Raw genomic sequence first — 10,449 nt, forward strand, 5'->3', positions numbered from 1 at the left:
AAAGAAAACACCATACAGCTGTGCGCCCGCGTTGGCATTGACGTTGTCGTTTTCAGCCATGTCGTCGAGGTAGAGACTGCTGATGTCGGGGAAGAAGTCCTCGTCGGGGAAGTGGTCGTCGAAGTCCGTGATGAAGTCAGTAGTCGCGCTGATAGCGCTCCCCAAAAACCTTATCGCCCTTCTCCCGTACAGGACTCGAAGAAGCGGGGTTTCAGAGGCCTACTGTCCCGGATCGCGGTGCACGCCGCAAGACGGGATGGAGAAGAACCTGTAGCAGCACAGTGCTATGGAAAGCGTTTGCAAGAACCTGTACGTGAGGTGAGGAGCGACCTCGGTGAGGAGCGACCTCCCTTTTATAGGCACGGGCAGGCAGGCGAACAGACGGCGACGGGAGATGAAACGAACAGTCAGTGGGAGGCGAACCGAGGAGACAACTGTAGGATAACGTTGCATAGAAAACAAAAAATTTTCCTACGGCGAACACGCAATCCAAGCCAAGATGCAATCTAGAAGACGGTAGCAACGAGGGGGTATCGAGTCTCACCCTTGAAGAGATTCCAAAGCCTACAAGATGAGGCTCTTGTTGCTGCGGTAGACGATCACTTGCCGCTTGCAAAAGCGCGTAGAAGATCTTGATCACGATCGGTTCCGGCGCCACGAACGGGCAGCACCTCCGTACTCGGTCACACGTTCGGTTGTTGATGAAGACGACGTCCACCTCCCCGTTCCAGCGGGCAGCGGAAGTAGTAGCTCCTCTTGAATCCGACAGCACGACGGCGTGGTGTCGGTGGCGGTGAAGAAGTCCGGCGGAGCTTCGCTAAGCTACGCGGGAGATATGGAGGAGAAGGGGGCGGCTAGGGTTTGGGAGGGGGTGGCCGGCCACTCAAGGGGGGCGGCCAGCTTGTGGTCTTGGGGTGGCCGGCCCCCTCCCTTGGCCCCTCATTATATAGGTGGATCCCCAAGTGTTGGTGTCCAAGTCTTCGAATAAGACCCGAACCAAAAACCTTCCATAAGAGGGGAAACCTAGCCCAACTAGGACTCCCACCAAAAGGTGGGATTTCCACCTCCCATGTGGGGGGTGGCCGGTCCCCTATGGAGGAGTCCACTTGGGACTCCTCCCCATCTAGGGCTGGCCGGCCATGGAGGTGGAGTCCCATGTGGACTCCACCTTCCTTGGTGGTTTCTTCCGGACTTTTCTAGAACCTTCTAGAACCTTCCATAGAACCTTCCGCGACATTTTATTTCACATAAAATGACATCCTATATATGAATCTTATTCTCCGGACCATTCCGGAACTCCTCGTGATGTCCGGGATCTCATCCGGACTCCGAACAAATATTCGAACTCCATTCCATATTCAAGTACTACCATTTCAACATCCAACTTTAAGTGTGTCACCCTACGGTTCGAGAACTATGCGGACATGGTTGAGTACTCACTCCGACCAATAACCAATAGCGGGATCTGGAGATCCATAATGGCTCCCACATATTCAACGATGACTTTAATGATCGAATGAACCATTCACATATATTACCAATTCCCTTTGTCTCGCGATATTTTACTTGTCCGAGGTTTGATCTTCGGTATCACTCTATACCTTGTTCAACCTCGTCTCCTGACAAGTACTCTTTACTCGTACCGTGGTATGTGGTCTCTTATGAACTCATTCATATGCTTGCAAGACATTAGACGACATTCCACCGAGAGGGCCCAGAGTATATCTATCCGTCATCGGGATGGACAAATCCCACTGTTGATCCATATGCCTCAACTCATACTTTCCGGATACTTAATCCCACCTTTATAGCCACCCATTTACGCAGTGGTGTTTGGTGTAATCAAAGTACCTTTCCGGTATAAGTGATTTACATGATCTCATGGTCATAAGGACTAGGTAACTATGTATCGAAAGCTTATAGCAAATAACTTAATGACGAGATCTTATGCTACGCTTAATTGGGTGTGTCCATTACATCATTCACACAATGACATAACCTTGTTATTAATAACATCCAATGTTCATGATTATGAAACTAATCATCCATTAATCAACAAGCTAGTTTAAGAGGCATACTAGGGACTTCTTGTTTGTCTACATATCACACATGTACTAATGTTTCGGTTAATACAATTCTAGCATGATATATAAACATTTATCATAAACATAAAGATATAAATAATAACCACTTTATTATTGCCTCTAGGGCATATCTCCTTCAACAACAGCCGGAGCCGAACGCCCTAATAAAAACCCACTAGCAAAAATTTGTTTCAGCTTTGTGCAACCGTTCAGATTATTTCCCATTCATGCGCGGCAAAAAGATAGAGAAGCTCTCGGCTCGAGGCATTCCCGCAACCCGCGGCGTGTCGTGACGAACCAACGAGCGAGCGAGGAGGAGGAGGAGTGCGCGAGGATTCCCTCTTGTTCTGACTCACATACAAGTGCTAGAACAGCTCTCCTTATAAACCACTCCAGCTCTCTCTCAACTAGCAATGTGGGACTAAACATTTGTCCCACCTCTTACCATGCATGAATGGGCTACATGGGCCTCTAGGATTTTCAGGAATTATTGGAATGGAAAAATTGGACTGGGCTATTTTGGGCCAAAATTCCAACAATCCCCCACCAGATCCCAGAGGCACATGTAATTTTGCCTTTGGTTCCAAAACACTGTTTATATACTGGTACTGCAGTGGAGACTGTTAAGTTGAACTTCCACCTAGAACTCTATGCTACACTAGGCGGCGACTTGTATAGTGGACTATGCCTTGAACTGCAAGTTTGCTGCATCCTAGCTTCACACAATGCCTTGACCAATACTGGGCTGCCGTGGGACTTCCCCGCGGGTGGAGCTTATGCGTCATACTCCATGGCCTTTCATGAGTTTGTTAGAGAGCACCCAACTCTCATAGACTGCGACGGTTAACAGTCAAACTCATATAGGTGTGCTCTTCAAAAGATGTTCGGCAGGACAACATCTCTGCTTAAGATAAGCCACTTAGAACACATTAAGATAAATATCAACCTGCCATGCAGAATAGGAAAGTATTGCATCTTCACGGAGTGGTGTTTATTAAAATATGGATACTTTCCTCTCAGTCAACCAACAGCTTGTCTCCCAATTCTAATTTACGGGATCTCCGATCACATAGAGTGGTTTACCAGTGTGGAAAACTCATATTGTGGGTCTCATACCCATATCCTTTGATGCATTATCTATCACATTGCGTGATAGACCCTTTGTGAAGGGGTCTGCCAAATTTCTAGATGTATGGATATAATCCAATGCAATAACTCTGGAGTTTCTCATTTTTCTGACAGATTTTAATCTCCTCTTCACATGCCTTGATGACTTCATATTATCCTTAGAACTGTTAACCTTGATGATCACAGTTTGATTGTCACAGTTCATTGGGATAGCGGGTATTGGTTTCTCAACCACGGGTAAGTTCATCAAGAGTTCACGAAGCCACTCTGCTTCAACATTGGCTGTGTCCAGTGCTGTGAGTTCTGCTTCCATTGTTGACCTCGTTAAGATGGTCTGCTTGCAAGACTTCCAAGAAACAGCGCCACCACCAAGTGTAAATACATATCCACTAGTGGCCTTAATCTCATCAGCATCAGAAATCCAGTTTGAATCACTATAACCCTCTAGTACCCTCGGATACCCGGTATAGTGAATGCCATAACTCGCAGTGCCTTTTAGATAGTGCATCACTCTTTCAAGAGCATGCCAGTGATCATCACCAGGATTTGAGACAAATCAGCTAAGTTTGCTCACAGCAAAGGCGATGTCAGGCCTCGTAGCGCTAGCCAGATACATCAGCGAGCCAATAATCCGAGAATATCTCAGCTTGATCTCTAGCGATCGTTTTATTCTTTCTAAGCAAAGACACTAGGATCATAAGGCGTTGGACAAGACTTGCAATCGCTATACCCAAAACGACTCAAGATCTTTTCCACATAGTGAGATTGAAGCAAAGTGTAATCCCACCATTGTCATCCTTCAACAACTTGATGTTTAAGATTACATCAGCTACCCCAAGATCCTTCATCTCAAAACAAACAGATAAGAAATCCTTGGTCTTCTTGATGATATTCAGGTTGGTTCCGAAAATCAGTATGTCATCGACGTATAAGCAAAGAATGACTCCTTCGCCCCCACCATGGCGATAGTACACACATTTATCAGCTTCATTTACAACAAATCCTTCAGCAGTTAAAGTTCTTTCGAACTTCTCATGCCACTGCTTAGGTGCTTGCTTGAGACCATATAAAGACTTCAATAGTTTGCACACCTTTCCTTCTTGACCATTTACTACAAATCCATCTGGCTGATCCATGTAAATTTCCTCATCCAACTCTCCATTTAGGAAAGCTGTCTTAACATCCATTTGATGAATGAGAAGACTGTATGAGGGAGCCAGTGATAGTAGTACTCTAATGGTAGTCAATCTAGCTACAGGTGAGTACGTATCAAAGAAGTCTTCACCTTCCTTTTGGGTATAACCCTTGGCCACAAGCCGTGCCTTGTACTTTTCAGTTGTACCATCAGGCCTAAGCTTCTTCTTAAACACCCATTTACATCCTACGGGTTTGCACCCATAAGGACGATCAGTAATCTCCCAAGTTCCATTAGCCAAAATGGAATCCATCTCACTTCGGATAGCTTCCTTCCAGTAGTCAGCATCTGGAGATGCATAGGCTTCTGAAATAGAAGTGGGAGTGTCATCCACGAGATACACAATGAAATCATTACCAAAGGACTTCGCAGTCCTTTGTCTCTTACTCCTTTTAGGAGCTTCATTGTTATCCTCCTCCAGATTCTCAAGGTGTTCTATCGGAATGGTGGATTCAGGAATTGTAGCGAATTCCTAGATAGATGTACTAGGCATCCCCTGATTCGATGAGCTAGGCATATCCTTCATGGGAAATATATCCCCAAAGAAAGTCGCATCATTTGACTCCATGATTGTACCAACATGCATGTCGGATACCTCAGACTTTACTATCAAGAATCTATAGCCAATGCTATGAAAAGCATAGCCCAAAAAAACACAATCAACAGTTTTTGGTCCAAGCTTGCGCTTCTTGGGAATTGGCACATTGACTTTGGCCAAACATCCCCAAGTCCGTAGGTAAGAGAGTTTCAATCTTTTCTTCTCCCATTCCTCGAATGGAGTAATTTCTTTGTTCTTTGTGGGAACTCGGTTTAGGACATGACACGCGGTCAACAGTGCCTCCCCCCACCATTCCTTAGAGAGACCCGATGTGTCTAACATGGCATTAACCAGATCTATTAGAGTTCGGTTCTTTCTTTCGGCTACTCCATTTGACTGGGGTGAGTAGAGAGGCGTCCTCTCATGAATTATACCATGTTCCGCACAAAAGGAATCAAACTCATTGGAAAAATACTCTCCACCTCAATCAGACCTTAGCCTCTTAATCTTTCGATCAAGTTGGTTTTCTGCTTCAGCTTTATAAATTTTGAAGAAGCTCAAAGCCTCATCTTTTGTCTTCAGAAGATACACATGACAGTATCTCGTAGAGTCATCGATCAATGTCATGAAGTAGTTCTTTCCACCTTTTGTCAATACACCATTCATCTCACAAAGATCAGAGTGTATGAGCTCTAGTGGTGCCAAATTTCTCACCTCTGCAGTCGTATGCGACTTGCCAGGTTGTTTTGCTTGCACGCATGCTAGGCATTTCGATCCTTTGGCATAAGTGAATTTTGGTATTAAATCTAATTTTGATAATCGCGTCATGCAACCAAAATTAACATGACAAAGACGTGAATGCCAGACATTTGATATAAGATCATACGAAACATGATTCACAACTTTATTACAAACATCTCGACAAAGGATAAAGTGGAATAAACTCCGCACTCATATCCTTTACCAATAAAAGTACCAAACTTAGAAAGTACAAACTTATTGGACTCGAAAAGAATCTTGTAGCCATCGCGACATAGAAGGGATCCGCTAACAAGATTCTTATTTATTGAGGGAACATGATGCACGTTCTTCAGTCGCACGGTCTTTCCCGAAGTGAGCTTCAGATCGACCGTACCAACACCATGAACAGAAGCATGCGAGCCGTTCCCCATCAGCACGGACTGAGTCCCTCTGATCTGATATGAAGAAAACATGGAAATGTCAGAACAAACATGTACATTAGCGCCCGTGTCAATCCACCATTCAGGAGAATGACATAATGAAAGAACAGTAGGTAATATTACATACCAAACATCTTTCATATCAACATCGCCCATGACAACATTGGCGGTCTTGCCGCCCTTCCCATGCTGGCGCCTGTCATAACGGTTGGGGCAGCTAGGAGCCCAATGCTCAGGATCACCGCACACATGACATGAACCTTTCTTCTTATCAGTCTTCTTCTTGAAAGTAGTGGACTGTGAGGGCTTGTTCTTCCAGTCGAACTTGCTCTTGCCATCAAACTTGCCCTTGTTCTTGAACTTGTGGGACTGGAAGTTCTTTTTCTGTACCAAGTTGGCACTTGAACCACCCTCAGCACCACGAGCAAGTGTGTCTTTTGCCCTCGCCTTTTCTTCCACATCAAGAGTCCCAATGAGATCCGAAGCAGTGAACTATTGTCTCTTGTGTTTTAGGGAAGTAGCAAAATTCCTCCATGAAGGAGGCAGCTTGGCAATAATGCTTCCGGCAACAAACTTGTCCGGTAACACACAGGAGAAGTACTCAAGCTCCTTGGCCAGTGCCTGTATCTCATGAGCCTGCTCAACAACTGAGCGATCACCAGTCATCTTGAAGTCACAAAATTGCTCCATGATGTACAGTTCACTGCCTGCAGCCGAGACCCCAAACTTGGCCTCGAGAGCAGCCCACATGTCCTTGCCATTAGTAAAGGACATATAGGGTTCAATAATGTTCTCTCCAAGTACAGATAACAAAGCAGCCCTGAACAGCCTGTCAGTTTTCTGAAAAACTTGCTCCTGAGCAGGAGTAAGCTCTCCCTCAGCCTTACCAAGAATGGCGTCATAGCAGTTCATGTTTTCAAACCAGAGAACTGCTCTCGCGCGCCATCTCTTGTAGTGAGTACCCTCAAAAAGGGGCGGCTTCACAGATGCGACAAAGCCACTTGGGGTAAATTGCCTATAATAAGGTTTTTGGATTGTTGAGAAAATTAGCAATTTACCAAGTAATTTAGACAAAGTAGACCGCAAGAAAAACATGACTAGATTAATGGAAAACAAACAATGTATGTAGGAGAAGAAAGATAATGGAAACACATTCGGAGAGATTGATCCATATATTATAGGTGCGACACAAATAGAGAGCATGGTGGTGATCTGAACAAGATGAAAGAAAACACCATACAGCTGTGCGCCCGCGTTGGCATTGACGTTGTCGTTTTCAGCCATGTCGTCGAGGTAGAGACTGCTGATGTCGGGGAAGAAGTCCTCGTCGGGGAAGTGGTCGTCGAAGTCCCTGATGAAGTCAGTAGTCGCGCTGATAGCGCTCCCCAATAACCTTATCGCCCTTCTCCCGTACAGGACTCGAAGAAGCGGGGTTTCGGAGGCCTTGAAGGAGATATGCCCTAGAGGCAATAATAAAGTGGTTATTATTTATATCTTTATGTTTATGATAAATGTTTATATATCATGCTAGAATTGTATTAACCGAAACATTAATACATGTGTGATATGTAGACAAACAAGAAATCCCTAGTATGCCTCTTAAACTAGCTTGTTGATTAATGGATGATTAGTTTCATAATCATGAACATTGGATGTTATTAATAACAAGGTTATGTCATTGTGTGAATGATGTAATGGACACACCCAATTAAGCGTAGCATAAGATCTCGTCATTAAGTTATTTGCTATAAGCTTTCGATACATAGTTACCTAGTCCTTATGACCATGAGATCATGTAAATCACTTATACCAGAAAGGTACTTTGATTACACCAAACACCACTGCGTAAATGGGTGGCTATAAAGGTGGGATTAAGTATCCGGAAAGTATGAGTTGAGGCATATGGATCAACAGTGGGATTTGTCCATCCCGATGACGGATAGATATACTCTGGGCCCTCTCGGTGGAATGTCGTCTAATGTCTTGCAAGCATATGAATGAGTTCATAAGAGACCACATACCACGGTACGAGTAAAGAGTACTTGTCAGGAGACGAGGTTGAACAAGGTATAGAGTGATACCGAAGATCAAACCTCGGACAAGTAAAATATCGCGAGACAAAGGGAATTGGTAATGTATGTGAATGGTTCATTCGATCACTAAAGTCATCGTTGAATATGTGGGAGCCATTATGGATCTCCAGATCCCGCTATTGGTTATTGGTCGGAGTGAGTACTCAACCATGTCCGCATAGTTCACGAACCGTAGGGTGACACACTTAAAGTTGGATGTTGAAATGGTAGTACTTGAATATGGAATGGAGTTCGAATATTTGTTCGGAGTCCCGGATGAGATCCCGGACATCACGAGGAGTTCCGGAATGGTCCGGAGAATAAGATTCATATATAGGATGTCATTTTATGTGAAATAAAATGTCGCGGAAGGTTCTATGTAAGGTTCTAGAAGGTTCTAGAAAAGTCCGGAAGAAACCACCAAGGAAGGTGGAGTCCACATGGGACTCCACCTCCATGGCCGGCCAGCCCTAGATGGGGAGGAGTCCCAAGTGGACTCCTCCATAGGGGGCCGGCCACCCCCCACATGGGAGGTGGAAATCCCACCTTTTGGTGGGAGTCCTAGTTGGGCTAGGTTTCCCCTCTTATGGAAGGTTTTTTGTTCGGGTCTTATTCGAAGACTTGGACACCAACACTTGGGGATCCACCTATATAATGAGGGGCCAAGGGAGGGGGCCGGCCACCCCAAGACCACAAGCTGGCCGCCCCCCATAGAGTGGCCGGCCACCCCTCCCAAACCCTAGCCGCCCCCCTATCCTCCATATTGCCCGCGTAGCTTAGCGAAGCTCCGCCGGACTTCTTCACCGCCACCGACACCACGCCGTCGTGCTGTCGGATTCAAGAGGAGCTACTACTTCCGCTGCCCGCTGGAACGGGGAGGTGGACGTCGTCTTCATCAACAACCGAACGTGTGACCGAGTACGGAGGTGCTGCCCGTTCGTGGCGCCGGAACCGATCGTGATCAAGATCTTCTACGCGCTTTTGCAAGCGGCAAGTGATCGTCTACCGCAGCAACAAGAGCCTCATCTTGTAGGCTTTGGAATCTCTTCAAGGGTGAGACTCGATACCCCCTCGTTGCTACCGTCTTCTAGATTGCATCTTGGCTTGGATTGCGTGTTCGCGGTAGGAAAATTTTTGTTTTCTATGCAACGTTATCCTACAAAGGGTATCGAGCCGTGTCTATGCATAGATGGTTGCACGAGTAGAACACAATGGTTTGTGGGCGTTGATGCTCTTGTTATCTTTAGTTTGAGTACTTTGCATCTTTATGGCATAGTGGGATGAAGCGGCTCGGACTAACTTTACATGACCGCGTTCATGAGACTTGTTCCTCGTTCGACATGCAACTTGTATTGCATAAGAGGCTTTATGGTGTCTGTCTCTCCTACTATAGTAAAGATTCAATTTACTCTTCTATTGAAAACATTAGTATCAACGTTGTGGTTCATGTTCGTAGGTAGATTAGATCTCTCTCGAAAACCCTAAACCACGTAAAATATGCAAACCAAATTAGAGACGTCTAACTTGTTTTTGCAGGGTTTGGTGATGTGATATGGCCATAATGTGATGATGAATATGTATGAGATGATCATTATTGTATTGTGGCAACCGGCAGGAGCCTTATGGTTGTCTTTAAATTTCATGTTGAGTAGTATTTCAAAGTAGTTGTAATAGTTGCTACATGGAGGACAATCATGAAGACGGCGCCATTGACCTTGACGCTACGCCGACGATGATGGAGATCATGCCCGAAGATGATGGAGATCATGTCCGTGCTTTGGAGATGAAGATCAAAGGCGCAAAGACAAAAGGGCCATATCATATCACATATGAACTGCATGTGATGTTAATCCTTTTTATGCATCTTATTTTGCTTAGATCGCGACGGTAGCATTATAAGATGATCCCTCACATTAATATCAAGATAATAAAGTGTTCTCCCCTCGTATGCACCGTTGTACAGTTCATTGCGTTTCAAGCATCTCGTGATGATCGGATGTGATAGATTCAACGTTCACATACAACGGGTGTAAGCCATGTTGCACACGCGAATACTTGGGTTTGCTTGACGAGCCTAGCATGTACAGACATGGCCTCGGGACAACGGAAACCGAAAGGTTGAACACGAGTCATATGGATGATATGATCAACATGTTGATGTTCACCATTGAAGCTACATCATCTCACGTGATGATCGGTTTTTGGTGTAGTGAATTTGGATCGTGTACCACTTAACAACTATGACGGATGT

Source organism: Lolium perenne, chromosome 2 (genome assembly GCF_019359855.2).
Source record: "Lolium perenne isolate Kyuss_39 chromosome 2, Kyuss_2.0, whole genome shotgun sequence".
Lineage (NCBI taxonomy): Eukaryota > Viridiplantae > Streptophyta > Magnoliopsida > Poales > Poaceae > Lolium > Lolium perenne.